This window comes from Triticum dicoccoides, chromosome 7B (assembly GCF_002162155.2).
Source record: "Triticum dicoccoides isolate Atlit2015 ecotype Zavitan chromosome 7B, WEW_v2.0, whole genome shotgun sequence".
NCBI classification, from domain to species: domain Eukaryota; kingdom Viridiplantae; phylum Streptophyta; class Magnoliopsida; order Poales; family Poaceae; genus Triticum; species Triticum dicoccoides.
In genome coordinates this window covers 697,512,020-697,531,834 of record NC_041393.1, presented here as the reverse complement: position 1 = coordinate 697,531,834, position 19,815 = coordinate 697,512,020, and positions in this window count along the sequence as shown.

Sequence of the window (19,815 nt, the reverse complement as noted above, 5' to 3'; positions counted from 1 at the left end):
CCGTGATGACTCCACGAGGGCCTGGCATCTTGAGCTTAAGGTATGCATAATGCGGCACCGCGTTGAATTTTGCGAACGCGGTTCGTCCGAGCAGAGCGTGATAGCCACTGCGGAATGGGACTATGTCGAAGATTAACTCCTCGCTTCGGAAATTATCCGGGGATCCGAAGACCACTTCCAGTGTAATTGAGCCTGTACAACTGGCCTCGACACCTGGTATGACGCCTTTGAAGGTTGTCTTTGTAGGTTTAATCCTTGAAGGGTCTATGCCCATCTTTCGTACTGTATCCTGATAAAGCAGGTTCAGGCTACTGCCGCCGTCCATCAGGACTCTCGTGAGGTGAAATCCATCGACGATTGGGTCTAAAACCAATGCGGCGAATCCGCCATGGCGGATACTGGTCGGATGGTCTCTTCGATCGAAAGTGATCGGGCAAGAGGACCATGGGTTGAATTTTGGGGTGACTAGCTCCATCGCGTATACGTCCCTTAGTGCATGCTTCCGCTCCCTCTTGGGTATATGCGTTGCGTATATCATGTTTACCGTCCGAAATTGAGGGGGGAATCCCTTTTTTCCTCTGTTGTTCGGCGGCCGGGTCTCTTCCTCGTCATCGCTGTGTAGCCCCTTGTCATTGTTTTCGGCGATTAATTTGCCTGCCTGCTTGAATACCCAACAATCTCTGTTGGTGTGGTTAGCTGGCTTTTCGGGGGTTCCATGTATTTGACAGGAGCGGTCGAGTATTCGGTCCAAATTGGACGGGCCCGGAGTGGTTCTTTTGAATGGCTTCTTCCGTTGACTGGGCTTGGAGCCTCGGAATCCGGCGTTGACTGTCGTATCCTCATTGCTGTCGCTGTTAATGCGGCGTTTGTTTTTGTTTCGACGCGACCTGCCATTGCCGTCCTTGGTATCCGGAATGCCAGCGTTTTTGCTGAGGTTGTTGCTGCGAGCTAGCCAGCTATCCTCTCCCGCACAGAAGCGGGTCATGAGTGATGTGAGGGCTGCCATGGATTTCGGCTTTTCCTATCCTAGGTGTCGGGCCAGCCACTCGTCGCGGATGTTATGTTTGAAGGCAGCGAGGGCCTCTGCATCCGGACAGTCGACGATTTGATTTTTCTTTGTTAAGAACCGTGTCCAGAATTTCCTGGCCGATTCGTCTGGCTGCTGGATTATGTGGCTTAGGTCATCTGCGTCCGGTGGTCGCACATATGTGCCATGGAAGTTGTCGAGGAATGCGGCTTCCAGGTCTTCCCAGCATCCAATTGACTCTGTGGGCAGGCTGTTAAGCCAATGCCGAGCTGGTCCTTTAAGCTTGAGCGGGAGATATTTGATGGCGTGAAGATCGTCGCCGCGGGCCATATGTATATGGAGGAGATAATCCTCAACCCAAACCGCGGGGTCTGTTGTGCCATCGTAGGATTCGATATTAACGGGTTTAAACCCTTCAGGGATTTGATGATCCATTACTTCGTCAGTGAAGCATAGTGGGTGTGCGGCGCCTCTGTATTGAGCAATATCGCGACGTAGCTCGAGAGAGCGTTGTCTGCTGTGTTCGGCCCGGCCAGAGTAGTTGTATCCGGCGCGACGGTATTCTTCGTGGGTCTTGGGGCGCCCACGTGATCCATAAATAGATCTGGATTGTCTTGCCTTGTCCTCCAATATATCCCGCAAGTCCGGCGTGTTCCCATGTGGCTTCATGCTTTCTGAGCGGTGCCGGGGTACGGTTTTGGTGGAGGGCTTGCACGCCTCTCTGTCGCGGCCACGAGGTGGTCGGTCTGCCGTATTGTGCGCTGGTGATGCAGGTTTGTACGCTTCCTCCTCTAGTCGGGGGAGCAACTTGCGTTGTGGATAACTTTTGGAGGGGCGTTCGAGTTCATACTCTTCGGCCGCGAGGACCTCGGTCCATCTGTCGGCCAGTAGGTCTTGATCAGCTTGAAGCTGTTGCTGCTTTTTCTTTAGGCTGTTTGCCGTGGCCATTAGCCTGCATCTGAAACGCTCTTGTTCGATGGGATCCTTAGGCACGACAAATTCGTCGTCGTCGAGGCTTGCCTCGTCTCCGGAGGGAGGTAAGTAATTATCATCCTCGACCTCTTCGTTTGCCGCCCTCTCGTGAGGGCTTGGTTCTGCCTCCTCCTGCGCTGGATTGTGCTGGAGGGGGTTGTCTTCGGCACTTTCTGGGGTGTTATTATCTCCTGTGCCGGAATCTCTATTCTTGCTGTGGCGGGATTTAGAGCGGCGCCGCTGATGTCGGTGCTTGGGCTGTTTCTTTAAGGAATCGGCCTCTGTTGCTTCTTCGCCGTCCCCATCTTTTGAGGTGTCCACCATATATATGTCGTATGATGAGGTGGTCTTCCAGTGTCCTGTAGGAACTGGTTTTTGTAGTCTCCGGCATCGTCGTCCATACCGTCGATGTCTTCGGAGTCGTAGTCGAGTACGTCGGTTAGATCGTCGACGGTGGCTACGAAGTGGGTGGTGGGTGGGCTCTGAATTTCTTCATCGTCCGCGTCCCAACCATCCTGGCCGTAGTTCGGCCAGGGCTCTCCGGATAGCGAGAGATGCTTCAGCGAATTTAAGATATCGCCGAAGGGTGAGTGCTGAAAGATGTCCGCAGCGGTGAATTCCATGATCGACGCCCAGTCGGATTCGACTAGCAGGGGCGCAGGAGGTTCGGAGTCCGGCAGAGAGTCCGGCACCTCGGAGTCATGAGCTTTATGCGGGACAAGGTAAGTGTTCGGCTCCATCGCCGTAGAAGTTGCAGCTCCCGAGGCGGTGTCTAGCCATCCGTCCTCGATCTGAGCGATCGGCTTCGGACTATGGGTTGGAGCAGATTCGTGTGCGGCCTCCAAGGTGCTGTCCGGCGGCAGAGTTAGGTCGTGCCCATCGTGACAGCGCGGCACGCTCGGCTGTGGCTCAGATCCATCGAAGATCAAGTCCCCGAGGATATCGGCCGTGAAGTTTAGGCTTCCAAACCCGACCTGACGGCCAGGGGCGTAGCTTTCGATCTGCTCCAGATGGCCAAGTGAGTTGGCCCGCAGTGCGAAGCCGCCGAATACGAAGATCTATCCGGGAAGAAAAGTCTCACCCAGGACCGCGTCGTTGTCGATTGAACAGGCCATCAAGCCTATCGGTGACGACACAGAGGAACTCTCAATGAAAGCACCAATGTCGGTGTCAAAACCGGCGGATCTCGGGTAGGGGGTCCCGAACTGTGCGTCTAGGCGGATGGTAACAGGAGACTGGGGACACGATGTTTTACCCAGGTTCGGGCCCTCTTGATGGAGGTAAAACCCTACATCCTGCTTGATTGATATTGATATTGTGGATGTTTACAAGAGTGGATCTACCACGAGATCAAGGAGGCTAAACCCTAGAAGCTAGCCCATGGTATGATTCTAATGGTTGTTGTTGTGTCCTACAGACTAGAACCATCCGGTTTATATAGACATCGGAGAGGGCTAGGGTTACATAGAGTCGGTTACAATAGTAGGAGATCTACGTATCCGTATTGCCAAGCTTGCCTTCCACGCCAAGGAAAGTCCCATCCGGACACGGGACGAAGTCTTCAATCTTGTATCTTGATAGTCTTGGAGTCCGGTCGATGATGATGATAGTCCGGCCGATGATAGTTCGGCCGATGATGGTAGTACAGCTATCCGTACACCCCCTAATCCGGGACTCCCTCAGTCCCATGAATTGAATCATCCATGTTGGTGACTGAAAGAGCCAGCTTCAGCATCCCAGTCTAAGCACCCCCGGCCTTCATCCTTGCGACGCACGGTACACCTCGTTTGCCACCTCCTTGACCCTAGTCTCACTGATAAAATGAAGTAATAATACAGTTAAAATAGAGCGAGTGTCCTCTCTATCATTTCATTTCCAATGTAGATAAAGAAAGTGCTTCTCTTTGTTAATGTATGTTTCATCAACTAGCCCCATTGTTAATGTTTAAGCGTTTCTGCAAACTAGGGTGCTTAATTTTAGTTGATCTGTACAAAAATAGAGATTTGAATGTCTCAAGGAGAATCCTTGTACTACCGCTGTACACTAATGTTCATCATTGGCAGAAGGTGTATCTAGGAGACTTGGGAAGATGTCCAGTCTGAGGCGTACCATATGAGGAGTCGTAGAGCCAATCTCGCCCTCGCAGCATGGCATACTATCATACTATCGCAATATTTTCTTCTATTTATTTTGTGTGTTTCATCAACTAGGGCCACTATAATGTAATCACGCTATTTCATTATCTGTGCAAACAGGGTTATTCAGCTGCATTTTGGTGGAACCGCATAAATGTACGTATGGAACCGGCATATATGCAGAGTGCAAGGTGTGCTAAGTAAAAATTACTGACACCAACCATGTTGCATGCACGCATTGGCATCCACCACCACCAGTGGGATGTGTGGCACTCTCTGTGGACGGATCTTTCTCGGCAGCAAATCATCTAACCAAATACTAGTAGCTTTTATTGGCAGTTTTCTAGGGAGTACTCTTTTCTGAAAGAAGCACCAATCTATTTTTCTTTATTTGTACACTGTGTCACAACTTTGACCCAAAGGTCTAGAGCTATTTTAGGGTGATTGGAGGAGTTCTCAGAGACTGATTGTAAGCATGATTTTCATTTGCTGTCACACTGATTGTAAGCATGAGCAGGTGGAAGATTAGGTTAGTGCGAAGCTTACCTTAAACCCTAGCGCTGCCTTGAAATGGGGCGAGCGTCGAGGGAACTGTCGAGAACGGCGGGGAAGCGACGCCGCACCATCTGGCCTCCTCTTGCGGTGGGAGAATAAATACTCATGTGGCTCCGGCTGGCTCTACACCCTCACGAACCGCACACCATACTCGATCGATTCCTTATCCTCTGGGTGCTCGACCTTCGACCTGTACGCCCACCACCTCCGCCTGACTGTCACCTCGGGCGAATTTGTCTGCTCCATCACCCAAAGGAGATACTCGATGAAATTGGAGGACTGCGGCGTGACTACCGCCGAGGAGTACATGTACATCGCCGCCCTCATTGCTGCTGTCTCGCTCTTTCGCATACATGGCCACATGGCCCGCACCATCCTCGAAATCTCCCACTCATTGTCAAACCAAGTAAGGATCTCCTTCAAGCTGGCTAACTTTGCCTGGTCGCCACCGGCGATTTGCCTGATTCGCTGCTGCATCCTCTCCATAGATGTCCTTCTGAGTGGTCTAGTGCTATCTTTGGAAGATGGGAGGAGAGACCATGGTCTTGCAATAGAGAAGAGGGAGAGGCGAGACGGTGGTTTTGGAATGGATATGATGGAAAGAAGGAGGTGGTTTTGAAGTGGAGAAGATCAGAAGAGGGAGAGGCGAGATGGTGGTTTTGGAATGGAGATGATGGAGAGGAGAGGAGGTCATTTTGCAATGGAGAAGAGGGAGAGGAGCGTGCGGCAGCGATTTAGGATTGGATGAGAGGGTCGGCGCGCTGTGAATGGATGAAAATCAAAATAAATTTACCCTTCAATTAAGAAAGCGACCCCACATTAACTAGTCTCCCTTTTATTGTGGGTCATAATTGACCATGATTTTCGCACATAAAATATATGTTATACGTTGCAAAAAGAATATAATTTGAAAGTACATTCAAATACGAAACAAACGATACAATTTTTGGTGACATGCATTCACATTTTGCTTGTCAAATACAGTACGTGGTCAAACTTTGACTCAAAATACGCAAAACAACAAAAAATACTTCCAAGACCAGCGCCGCTCTTCCGCTCTTCTCTCTTAAACCACCGCCGCTCCTCTCCTCTTCGAATCTAAATCCAGCGCCGCTCCTCTCCTCTTCCATTTCAAAACCACCGCCCCTCCTCTCTTGTTCCAGTCCAAAACCAGAGTCTCTCCTCTCCCAATCTAATCCAAAACCAGTGATGCTCCTCTCCTCAAAAACCACCGCCGGCGAGTGAAGGTGTTGTGGAGAAGTAGATTGATGGAGGACTACAACCGATACGAGAGGATCGCAGATGGCGACCCTGTGAAGCTAGCTAGGATGTTGGAGATACAGTCTTGGTTTGACAACACGGACCAACTAGCAGCGACGGTGACATCCATGGCCAAATATCTGCAACAGAGCGAAAAGGCGGCGATACACCTGGAGGGAGTCATGTGGGAGTACATAGAGCTGCTCCTCTGGGCCATGGAGCAAACAGATTCACCGAATCCGATCATGAGGGAGCGGTGGTGGGAGTATCGATCCCAGATGGAGCAACCACCAGATATTGAAGGATCGAGCATCTACAGGGTGCCGTATGTGAGGGTGTCTTGCCAGAGCGAGCCGGTGGAGTCTTCGTCGACCGAACCCAACTGCAAGAGGAGAAAAGCAGTTGGCCCGACGACACTATCCTGCCATCCTCTCCCTCGCCGTTCACATCTTCTCACGGGGCAGCTGTCTGCTGCCGAGGAATAGGAGGGGACTGCCCCCCCCCCATCCCAATAGTCGGGCAGGTTGTGAATTGTCAGGAGGAGCTTAGGATTGTTAGTATTTACAGGTTGTGAACTGTGTTTTGTGTTGTGTATTTTGAGAGTACTTTCAGATATGAATTTTTTTTGAATTTCAGATTTCCCGTATTAAGCATATGAAGTATTTTATGAATTCTAGAGATCTATTTTTAGCACTTAAAAAATGTAGTTTCATAGGAGTATAAAAGCGCAGACAATGTGATTCTCAGAGAAAAAACTGCAAGTTTCAGTTTCGGATAAGAAACTGCAAGTTTAGTTTCAGATAAGAAACTGCAACTTTCAGAGGCAGGGCATTTATGTCGGGGAAGGCTGATCCACGAACACCTATGGGGACCGGCGGGCCGGGCCCCTTTCGGTTCGGCGGGAGGCGGAGATCGCACGAAGAGCAGATCGAGGCGAAGCACACGAGCGGTTTACCCAGCTTCGGAGCTCTCCGGAGAGATAATACTCCTACTGCTGCATGTCTGAGTGTATTGAGTTCTTGCTCGGGAGCGCTGAGTGCTACAGTACACACTAGCTGCTAACGAGACCGAGCGTGAGTGTTTTTCTGCCTTCGAACCCCCCTCTACGTTGCGCATGGGCCTCCTTTTATATGCTAAAGGGGTCACCGACAGGTGGCAACGTAGACAAGGGTAAAAATGGAAAAGGGGTTGTGGTTGGTACAGCTACTTGCACAGTGTATCCTACCTAACCCTGACGGCAGGGGACAAAGGCATTAAATGCCCGTCTACGTCGCCCAAATAGTGCAAAAAGGGACCGTCAGGGACGCCGCTGCTCGCCACGATGGCATTCTTGTCAGCGCCGCTTGCCACCGCGCACCGCTGGCTGCACAGCCTCTTGCCACGCGCGCCTGGGAAGGCCCCAGGGCGACAGCAAGAAGACGCTCGAACTCGCATCGAGCGCCAAAGAGAAGCGCGACGTCAATCGGACCAGCGCGCTGGGCCCTCTGTCGACATGCATGCGCCAGGGGAACCAGGCGACTTGCCATACGCGGTAGGTTGCCCTGCGTTCACTCTTGAGCTGCGGCAGGTCCAGTGGCCCAGCACGAAGAATTTCAAGCCAGACATACCAGAGAAGTACGACGGCAAGTCGCATCCGTCGGAGTTCCTCAGCATCTACACCATCGCGGTGCAAGCTGCTGGGGGGCGGGACGACAAGATCCTGGCCAACTACTTCCCGCTGGTACTCAAACCCAATGTCAGATCCTGGCTCATGCACTTGCCGAACAACTCCATATCCTCCTGGGCAGATCTATGCCATCAGTTTGTCGGCGCCTTTACAGGCGGCCACAAGCCTCCTGGCGAAGAGAGCGACCTTCATCTGCTCGCCTAGATGGAAGGAGAGCCCCTGCGCAAGTACATTCAGAGATTCACCCTGCCGCGGTAATCAGCGTGTTCAATCAGAACGTGCGAACCCGCAGGATGCGGGAGGAGATGGCGATGTGCAAGATCAGAGACGTCAGTGAGCTATATGCCCTGGCCGACAAGTGTACGCGTGCTGAGGAAGGGAGGAAACTCCCCAGAGAGAGTACAGAAGTAGGAGGATCTGATAGTGAGGGGGCTGCTCCGGTAAGGAAAAACCGACGACGGAACAACAGGAAGAAGAAAGGCAAAGATGTGCTGGTCGTTGAGCAGTCCGGCAATGGAGGCGCCAAGAAAGCCAAGGCTGGAAGCTCCGGCGAGGGGATTGTCGTAGGCACCAACTACCAGGCTGTGGCGGTCGCCGACAAGCAGGACGGCACCAACAAGCAGTACTGCAAGATCCACCGCACCAAGGGCCATGACCTCCAGAGCTGCAAGAAGGTCGAGCAGCTTGTTGAGCAGCAAAAGGCTGAATACGAGCGACGCGACAAAGAGAAGGCCCAGGAAGGTGCTGGAGGAGCCGGCAAGAAATGCCCCGGCCGAGGAGGACGCCGCGGCAAGGCCAAGCAGCGGCAAGGAGATAGACCTCCCCTCGGCCGCGACAAGGATGAAGATGACGACGACGATGAAGATATGGATGATGACGAGACCGATGAGCAGGAGTTCCAGAAAGCCACAGAGGTCCTGTGCATTGACGGCGGTGCTTCTCTGCATACTTCACACTGCCAGCTCAAGCAGTGGGTGCGGGAAGTCAATGCGGCAGAACCACCCGTCGAGTCACGCAGGCCTCTGAAATGGTCCAGCACACCTATCATCTTTGATATTGAGGACCACCCTGATCGCATAACTGCGGTCGGGTGCTTGCCGATGTTGGTTTCACCAACTATCCGCAACCTCAAGGTCACTAAGATGCTAGTTGATGGCGGGGCCGGCTTGAACCTGATCTCCTCCGCGGTACTCCAGAAACTCCAGATCCCTGATAGCGAGCTCGAAGAGACCGGCACATTCCAAGGAATTAATCCGGGAAGGAGAAAGCCGAAGGGAAAGATTACGTTGCCGGTAACATTTGGCAGCGAGTTGAACTTCAGGACTGAGAGGGTCACTTTTGACGTTGCTGACTTTCCATTGCCTTACAATGGGATACTCGGCCGTCCAGCACTCGCCAAATTCATGGCAGCCTCTCACTATGCATACAACATACTGAAGATGCCAGGCCCGATAAGTGTCATCTCTGTCCTTGGCGACAAGAAGGATGCCCTTATCTGCGCCGACAAGATCTACCGGGAAGCAGTAGCCGCAACAGATCGCAAGTCACTTGCCGTTGAAGCTCCCGGGGCGAAGAAGAAGACCAAGTCCGGCAAGAGTTCTGATGCCCACTCCGGCAAGCGCACCTCTTCGGAGTGCTGCGCTACCGTCGAGGACGCACCATCGAGCTCCACCGGCAAGTGCAAGAAGACAATGGCAGCTCCACCAGGGACCAAGAAGGTGTCCGCCAAGGAGGATGGCACAGTTGGTACCTTCGCCATCAGTGCCACTCTCGACCCTAAATAGGAAAGCACGCTCGTTGCTTTCCTGCGGGCGAACGTCGACGTGTTTGCATGGCAACCGTCTGACATCCCCGGTGTTCCCAGGAGAGTAATCGAGCACCATCTTGCCGTCTGCCCTCATGCGCGACCCGTCAGGCAGAAAGTTAGGAAGCAGGCAGTGGAGCACCAAGAATTCATCGCAGAAGAAATCAAGAAATTGGAAGCAGCAGGCCTTGTCAGAGGAGTGCTCCATCCTACGTGGTTGGCCAACCCTGTAGTCATGCGCAAAGCAAATGGGAAATGGAGACTTTGTATCGACTTTACTGATGTCAATAAAGCTTGTCCCAAAGACCCATTTCCCTTGCCGCGCATCGACCAGATTGTTGACTCCACGGCCGGATGTGACTTGATTTCATTCCTTGATGCATACTCAGGATACCATCAGATTTTCATGGCAGAAGAGGATGAGGAGAAGACCGCATTCATCACCCCATGTGGCACATACTGTTTTGTACGGATGCCTTTCGGTTTAAAGAATGCTGGTTCAACATTTGCAAGGGTAGTCCATCACGCTTTTGAGCCGCAAATGCACAGAAACGTGGAAGCCTACATGGATGACATAGTGGTCAAGAGCAAGGACAAGGCGACTCTGATTCAAGATTTAGACGAAACCTTTGCAAATCTGCGCAAGATCAACCTCAAGCTTAACCCCGAGAAGTGCGTGTTTGGAGTCCCCTCCGGCTAGCTTCTTGGGTTCTTCGTGTCTCAGCGGGGAATTGAGGCCAATCCCCACAAGATCAAGGCCATTGAGTAGATTGAAGCACCAAAGCGCATCAAGGATGTACGAAGACTTGTCGGTTGCGTAGCTGCTCTCAGCAGGTTTATCTCTAGGTCTGCTGAGCATGCCCTGCCATTTTTCAAAATATTGAAAAAGGCAGGTCCAATGAAATGGACTCCGGAAGCGGAGGCTGCACTGCAGGACTTAAAGAGATACCTGTCCTCCACTCCAACACTTGTCGCACCTAGGCCACCAGAGAAGTTGCTGCTATATATAGCGGCAACCAATCAAGTGGTTAGTGCTGCGTTAGTAGCGGAGAGGGAGGCGGATGATGAGCCAGCAACCACGGCAGATGCATCCAGCGACAAGCAGAGGACTTCACCGGCAAGCTCTGGTCCCGACAAAGATGGATCTGCGCAGTCGCATGAGAAGATGCAGAAAAGAATGGTGCAGCGCCCGGTTTACTTTGTCAGTTCCCTTCTGCAGGGGGCTAGGTCAAGGTACTCTGGTGTGCAGAAATTGCTTTTCGGCCTTCTCATGGCCTCGAGAAAGCTGCGCCATTACTTCCAAGCACATGAGATCACAGTCGTCACTCGTTTTCCGCTTAAGAGGATACTGCAAAATCCAGAAGCAACAGGCAGGATTGTTGAGTGGGCACTGGAACTGTCAAGCTTTGGCCTCAAGTTTGAAAGCACTTCCACTATCCAAAGCAGAGCATTGGTGGAGTTCATAGCAGAGTGGACGCCAACACAAGATGAAGAAATTCCAGAGACGAGCATCCCCGTTAAGGAAGCAAGCAAGGAGTGGCTGATGTACTTTGATGGTGCCTTTTCGCTGCAAGGCGCCGGTGCGGGCGTGCTACTTGTTGCACCCACCGGAGAGCACCTCAAGTACGTAGTCCAGATGCACTTTCCCAAGGAGCAAGCAACGAACAATATCGCAGAGTATGAGGGTTTGCTTGCCGATCTCAGAATCGCAGCAGACCTTGGGATCAAGAAGCTCATTGTCAGGGGCGACTCACAGCTTGTCGTCCGCCAAGTGAACAAGAATTATCAGAGTCCGTTGATGGAAGCTTACGTTGATGAAGTGAGAAAGCTAGAAGAGCACTTTGACGGCCTACAGATGGAACATGTTCCAAGAGCTCAGAACGACATTGCCGATGGCCTGTCAAAGTGCGCCGCACTTAAGTTACCTGTGGAACCAGGGATCTTTGTGCTCACACTGACTCAACCATCTGTAACGCCATCAACTGGATGGAGCAAGAAAAGGAAGTTGATTTCTGGTGACTATTTTCCGACCGAGCTCCCCGAAGCCGCCGCCAAGAAGGTCCCCAAGATCAACACCAAGGGTGCTGAGGAGCAGTCTGCTCCGGCAAGCCTTAGGCTTTGTTCCGTTGAAGCAGACGCTCCCGACAAGTTTTGCTCCGGCAAGCTTGCTGGGGAAAGTCAAGCTCCGGCTGAGCCGCAGATTCTCGCCGTAGAAGCGGATGTTCCTGCAGTAGCAGATGTGCCTTTAGTCCTTGTTGTCGAGTCGCAAGCTCCAGCATGGGCATAGCAGATTGTCCGTTTCCTTCAGACAGGAGAACTTCCCGAAGAGCAAGAAGAAGCGGAAAGAGTAGCCCGGCAGTCAAGTATGTACCAGTTTGTTGACAACACACTGTACAGAAGAAGACTCAACGGCGTGAAATTGAAGTGTATTCACCGGGAAGACGGACAAAAGCTGTTGGCAGAGATACATGGAGGCATATGTGGTCACCACATTGGCGCAAGAGCACTTGCCGGCAAAGCGTTCCAGCAAGGTTTCTTTTGGCCGACAGCCCTCCAGGATGCAACTGCACAAGTAACCAAGTGTGAAGCGTGCCAGTTCCATTCCAAGCAGATACACCAGCCAACTCAAGCTCTGCAGACGATCCCTTTATCCTGGCCATTTTCGGTCTGGGGGCTCGACATCCTCGGCCCCTTTCCCCGAGCTGTCGGGGGCTTTGAGTACTTGTACGTTGCAATCGACAAGTTCACAAAGTGGCCGGAAGTGGAAGCAGTGAGGAAGGTGACAGCACAGTCAGCAGTCAAGTTCTTCAGGTCGATTGTTTGCCGCTTCGGGATCCCTAACAGGATCATCACCGACAACGGCACGCAATTCACGAGCCGCACCTTCATGCAGTACGTCCAAGATCTTGGCGCCAAGGTCTGCTTCGCTTCTGTTGCTCATCCGAGAAGCAATGGTCAAGCGGAGAGGGCGAATGCTGAAGTACTGCGCGGGCTCAAGACCAGGACTTTCGATAGGCTGCGCAAGTGCGGAAAGAACTGGATTGAGGAGCTGCCGGTGGTTCTTTGGTCGGTCAGGACGACACCAAATCGAGCCACTGGCCAGACACCTTTCGCTCTAGTCTATGGAGCAGAGGCAGTTCTCCCCACGGAACTCGTATACGGGTCACCTCGAGTGCTCGCCTATGATGAGCTTGAGCAAGAGCAGTTGCGACAAGATGACGCGCTGCTCCTTGAGGAGGACCGTCTTCAGGCTGCTGTACGAGCTGCTCGGTACCAGCAAACTTTGCGCCGCTACCATAGCCGCAAAGTTAATGCCAGAATTCTCGAGGAAGGCGACCTTGTTCTTCGGCGCGTTCAGTCCGCCAAGAATTCCAACAAGTTGACGCCGAAGTGGGAAGGCCCTTACCGGGTGAAACGAGTCACTAGGCCTGGCGCTATCCGCCTTGAGACCGAAGATGGCATTCCGGTGAGCAACTCCTGAAACATTGAGCATCTTCGTAAGTTTTACCCGTAAGGCGCGGTTGCCGAAACCTGTTCCGGCAACCACCTTTTGTACAAGTCTTGCCGATGTTGCATGTAATCCTTTGTACAAAACCGGGCGCAGACCCCGTGCATAAGTAAAGCTCACGTGCTCCGCACATCTTGTCAATTTTATGCTTTCTACTTTTCTTTGCATGCGTTATCTGACACTTTGTGCAGCACCTACCCCTGGTAAGCAATAACGAGTCGTAAGGCTCCGTATCTTTATTTTCTCTTCTTTCTCTTTCTCAAATGAAGGAAGGTTCCCTCGCACACAAGTTTGCCGGGGGGAAAGGAGAAGATAATGGTGTGGACCAGGCATCGTTCAAGGAAATTGCGCCTTACCGGGAAGCAAACGACAGAAAAGCTAAGTTGCCAAAGTTTGAGCAATCAGTTTTTAATTTTTAAAAGTTATCTTCCTCGAACGACCGTGCTTTGTATGGAAAACCTGTGCGCGGAGAAACCAACTCGTAGCTAGTTGCGCCCTTATTTTGTTTCGAGTCCGCTCAACAACTTAAGTGAGCTGCGACTAGTTGCGACAAGGTTTCTTGTCGGTAACGGCACCGCCAGCAGGCTGCTGACGTCCCGCACTCAGCGCTCGCGGCTAAGGTGCCTGCGCCGACAAGTTCCCTAAAAGCGTAAGGGCAAAAACATACAAAGGAAGGAATCAAGTAAAGGAAATAACATAGCAATCGCTACCCAAAATAGAGTCATATTACAAGATAGCTTGTCGCAGCTCTAATAGATTGTTCTCATAACATGACCAGCAGCGACAAGAAAAAGAGAAAACGGGCGGCCTAATCTACGCGATCACCCTCAACCCTCTTGATCCCGCTCACCTTGTCCACAATGGGTGCGACAAGGGTCTTGAGGGCTTCCAATCAGCATCCGGCGGCAAGGTCCTGAGGACGTTGGTGAGGTTGAGGCCTGGGTTGCGGAAGGCCACCTTCACCAGCACCTTTTGAAGAGCTCCCACGCAGATTTTGCGCGACTCATCGGCCAGCTACTTTGGGATCTTCTCCCGGAGTCGCTGGAGGGCCGTCGCCACACCTTTGAAGAACAAGCTGAGCTTGGCGCTGGGTTGGAGGTGCTCATCGGAGGAATACCCGAGATCCTCCATCCCCAGCTGCGCCAGCTCCCCGTCGATGGCTGCAGCGACATCCACGAGACCCTCGGTCCAGTGCCCCACGATCTCTCCCACGACGCCGCATTCGACGCATGCCGTTCGAGGAGGGCGCGGAGGATACAGAGTGAGATACGGCGTAACCCAGGCCGCGCGTGCCCGTGCCCTGTTTTGGGCCTGGATCAACAGCGCTCGGCACCGTGTGTGGCCCAGGCCTGGGGGCTCCTGTCGGTGTACTAGAGTAGGGGTACCCTAGTATACCGAACTTGTGCACGGGCAGTGGCAGCACCCCGCGGCAAGGCTTGCCGGGTGACCGCCAAGGTCCTCCGTGGTTCCTGTGGAGCCATTCAGGAACAAAGTATTCAAGCCAAGGAGACAAGACCCCAGCAAGAGGAGCTTGCCGGGAAGGCCAACCTAGGCATCTCAAGGAAGCCACGCGTCGCGGCAAGTTCCTTGAGATGCCTTGGTTGGCCTTCCCGGCAAGCTCCTCTTGCCGGGGTCTTGTCTCCTTGGCTTGAATACTTTGTTCTTGAATGGCTCCACAAGAACTACGGAGGACCTTGGCGGTCACTCGGCAAGCCTTGCCGCGGGGTGCTGCCACTGCCGGTGCACAAGTTCGGGATACTAGGGTACCCCTACTCTAGTACACCGACAATTTATATTAACATGGCCTTTTCAAACAGGGTTAACATCATGTTGGAAGTTTTATTCATGGTCGAAAATGGAACTACCAGCCAGTTAACATCATGCTGATCAACATTCATGCATAGCACATCTTCATATGATGCACAGTCAAAATGCCCACACAATGCCGAGTGTGTGAAACACAGAGAAAACGAGGGACGAAGTTTTGTCAAGTGTTGGACGTGGTGTGTGTAGATGACAATGGGGACCCACATGTCAATAAAGGCAGAGGCAAAAAATTTGGAGATATTTTCCCTGCACATGTGTGAGGTGGAATCGAACCCAGGCGGAACAGGTGTTGGTAGTGTCAGTTGGCCACTAGGCTAGTTCAGTAGTTTCGTTAATAATAAGGCACTTCCTCCGGTGGTCAGATCCCCTCCTGCGCCTTTGTGCGCTCGCCGCGACGCCGCTGTCTACCATTGTGAACATGCTAAACAAACGAGAGGAATCTAGAGAGTATTGTACGTGGAGAGGCGGACAGTCAGGACCCACCAGGTCTTTGGCCGTACGCAAGCAAGTGCCTTATCAAAAAAAATACTTCCTCCTAATGCTATACTGAAATTGGGGCCCACGGGTTTGTCAACATAGTTACATTTTTTAGGTGCTTCAAAGTAGTTACTATAGGAGATAAATTCACAATGAAGCCGGGGAGCTGGCAGGTATCATTTATTATCACTGGGGCAGCAAGTATCAGCTGGGTTTTGGGCTGCCCCGTCTAGGCTTTCATTTTCAACATGCGCAGCCCACGACCTCAGATGGGAGGTCCATAGGCCTGTTTGTATTTTCTTGAGGGCCGTCATGTATCGACCGGCCTATGGACCTCCCATCTGAGGTTTTATTTTTCCTGAATATCGGCAGCCCAATTAATGTATTTTTTTTGAAGAAAACGCAGAGGTCTGTTCTATTTTTCTATATAAGAATAGGAACGCCAGGTCCAACTTATGTTTCCCTTCTAACTATATTATATATATTTAAATTATTTTATATGTTATTATCTATTATTTTTATTGTCATCATATATTTAACAGATACTTACATGTGTAAGAAAACAACATCCCACATCTTATTAACTTATAAAAATAATTTCTCAATAATAAAATCCTGGATTGTTTTGGCACAAAAATCCTAGTGACTGTGTACAAAAGCTTGGTAAGATTAAAGGATGAATGTAATAATATCACTTATTAGTGAAATATATTTATAACAAAATTCTCAGCCACTTTTTATTTTTTCATAACATTGCTGGCCCAACCCAACATTATAGTTAGAATCAGCCCAGCAAAATTGTGTATTTCGAGAAAGTGCAAATGGCCTGTAATTTTTTAGGAAATAAAATAAATGGGCCGCATGGACGCTACATTATTTGTTCACCAGCCCAGCTAATGGTTGTAATTCAAAAAAAATATCAAATTAACTGTAAATTCTACCACGTAAAAAAAGACTTTAAATTCTGAAAAATGGGTTGAATACGTGCCACATTTTTGGAGGCTGAAATATGGGCCAATAGGTCGAAGCCAACGCAAGTCGCTGTAAATTTAGTCAACAAATGATTCTGACATGTTAGCCGTTGGATTTACATCCAACGACCGGTATCCATCTTCAATCTCTCGTCTTCTTCCACCAGCGCCGCCGGGACCACCTCCCGCCTCCTGCTGCTAGCAGCTCTGCTTAGCACGCTTCGCTATGAAGCGCTACTCCACCGTTGGCCAGGCCATCCCTCCACCACTCCACACCTCCTGTTCTTCTCCACCGACTGCCAAACCACACTGCACTAGAACCAGTTAACCCTCGTACACCTCTCCGTCTGCGACTCTACTCCCGCGTCTTCCCATCTTCGGCTCGTTGCTGTTCGGGGCCTCGCCGTCGTCCACCACCTTGGATGCGCTCGGCGCGGCGTGGTCAACATGGTCAACAAAGGACACCATCGGAAGTATACAGTGCGTGGAGAGGCTGACAGCTGGGTCCACGGCCGCACACAAGGAAATGCCTCCTTATTACGCGCAAAATAGTGATTCCTCCACCTGACATCTGGGAACCATCGGAAGGGCCTCTATAATGTGCCCCCCTCTGACAGATCGGACCCACCAGCTATCTTCGCACACAAGGAAGTGCCTCCTTATTACGCACACAAAAATTAATACTCCCCCTTCCAGCTGGAACCCAGCATAGTGGGAGGCTGACTTGTGGGCCTACCAAGTTGACGGGGACGGAGGGCCTTGTCAACTTAGTCAATATGAACGATTCTAGCTCCTGTTATCGTATGATGTTCATCCAACGGCCGTAGTGCTTCTTCAACCTCTGGTCTTCTTAAACCTGTGGCCGGATGTGATGCCGCTGAGGCCTCACCGCCCTCTACTACTCCCACCGCTGGCCAGGCCATCCCTCTACTCACCCAAACCCCCTGTTATTCTGCGGCAACGGCAGCCTCACACCGCAGCCAAACCAGTGAACCCTTGTACTCCTCTTTGTGTGGGCATCCACTGCTGCGTCTTCCCCAGCTCCGCGTCGTCCCCTTCCTAGGCCTTGTCGTCGTCCACCGCCGTGGCGCTCTCGGCGCGGCGTGGTCAATGTGGTCAACGATCGACTTCCATCGGAAGAGTACTGTGCGTGGAGAGGCTGATAGCTGGGTCCACGGCGGCCGCAAGGAAGTGCCTCCTTATTACGCGCAAAATAATTATTCCTCCACCTGACAGCAGGGACCCACCGGACGGGCCACCTTATTTCCCGAAAAAATGTTTCCCCCTGACTGCTGGGACCCACCTGCTACATCTTCGCATGCAAGGAAGTGCGTCCGGGCAAAAAAAACGATCCCCCCCGCCCCCGCCGATTGCTGGGACCCACCAGCTACATCTTGGCACGCAAGGAAGTGCCTGATAGTCGGGACCCACCTGGTCGAAGCGTACGTAGCGTTGTCATTCTGGTCGCGAACGTGTACGTACATATATACTGGTCGATGTAGAGGCGCGCACGAGTCGTAGTAGAGGCGCGCACGTAGCATGTACATGTACGTACAGCGGCCAGTGTGCAAGAAAGAAAACACGGCCACGTATGTGTACATACGGGCGGGGTCTCGAACGCCTACTCGCGCATATATACGTACGGCCAGGGCTCGTGTACATGGCTGGGTCGGAACGGAGAACCAGCGTCGTCGTCGTGTTCGTGGGGAGGCAACGAAATGCATCGTGTTCATGGGGAGGCAACAGAATGCGTCGTGTTCATCGGGAGGCAACAGAACGCGTGGGAGCCAACCGGCTTGGACAGAACAGGTGATGGAAACAAGGCCTGGCGTACCGCAGAATGGAGGAAACGGCCTTGTGTTCAACCGGCCACGTTTAAAACGGGATCCTGTTCATCGGGAGGGGTCTGGCGTACTGTAAAACAGAGGAAACGGACCTCCTATGGTCGAAACGGGGGTCCCTCCAGTGCAATCGCTCGGGTTCAGTTAGGCGAGCCTCGCTCGGGTTCAGTTAGATCCCAATGCCTCGCACACACGCGCGTACGTGTACGAGAGAAACGTGCATCACTCGGCCCCCGACCACCCACCGTAACCGGGAACTCCACGAAATTTTCCTCGCCCTCGCTTCTACCACGATTTTTCCGTCATGGACGGCCCAAAGAATGTCATGCAGCTGCGTCTCCGGCCCGCCCAGGATGACAAGCCCATTTTCTGTCATGATTTTTTGTCATAGAAGTAGGAGCCCACCACATCTATGATGTACCGGGTTTTGTCACAATTATCGTCATAGAAGTGTATTATGTATGATAGAAAAAAAATTCGTTCGGTCCAAAATGTGTAGTGAGGGGGTGTGAACCCTTGTCCCAGAGGAGGGGGTGGCTTATATAGAGTGCACCAGGACCCTAGCCATCCCCAGTTACAGAGGGTTTAATGTACATAAAGGAGGGGCGTTACTGATAACGGCAGCCATAAGTGTCATTAATGTCCATGAAGACTACGGAGTGAATGTCCGGCCATTGCAATTCCGTCTGACTCCTGGTCTTCATAGGTCGAGTGGTTTCTTGTATGGTCGAGTGGTCATCAAAAAGGTGGGATACCCGAGTGATATGATTGGTCGAGTGGATTGCACTCGACGTCTTCCTTGGGTACTCCTTGTTGTCTCTTGAGCTTCCTTGCTTCTAGGGTAGTGACCTTGGGTAGGGTATGTAGGTCAGGCCTATGACCCTACCCCAGGTCTATATCCTCATCAGATAGCATTCTCAAATTTTTACCAGGGCATGGGGAGTCCATACCATGGCACCAGGCCAGGCGTCATGTTTTTCAAGCATTTAATTCATTTTTTGTATAGTTGTTACCCATTAAACGACGCGTTTATGGTTGACTATTGCCACACATTTCCTAGAAATATCTGTCCATTCCTTGTAAAAGGCATGAGAATTTACTAAATGGCACGAGGATGGTTTTCCAGACCGTTCTTGTGCACCTTTTCATGCACCGATTATTCAAATTTGAATTATGTGCATTAATGCCTAGAGAATGCAAATAATCCCCTAAATATGGTAAATGAACAGGGAAAAGTGTCAAATTTGAACATGGTGATTTGCAGGGTGTATGTTCATCGTAGAAAAAACTCATGGACAAAGGACAAAGGAAATTTGGATCCCCCTTCAATCTTGGTGATTCCCCCCTCGAAACCATGGAACTTCCTCGGTGATGGTTCGATTTATGGAAGGCGTGCATGATGATATAAGGATAACATTCTCAAATTTTTACTAGGGCATGGTGAGGCCATACCATGGCACCACGCCAGGAGTCATGTTTTTCAAGCATTTAATTCATTTTCCGTATAGTTGTTACCCAGTAAACGACGCGTTTATGGTTGACTATTGCCACACATTTCCGCGAAATATATGTCCATTCCTTGTAAAAGGCATGAGAATTTACGAAATGGCACGAGGATGGTTTTCCAGACCGTTCTTGTGCACCTTTTCATGCACCGATTGTTTAAAGTTGAATTATGTGCATTAATGCCTAGAGAATGCAAATAATCCCATAAATATGGTAAATGAACACTGAAAAGTGTCAAATTTGAACGTGGTGATTTGTAGGGTGTA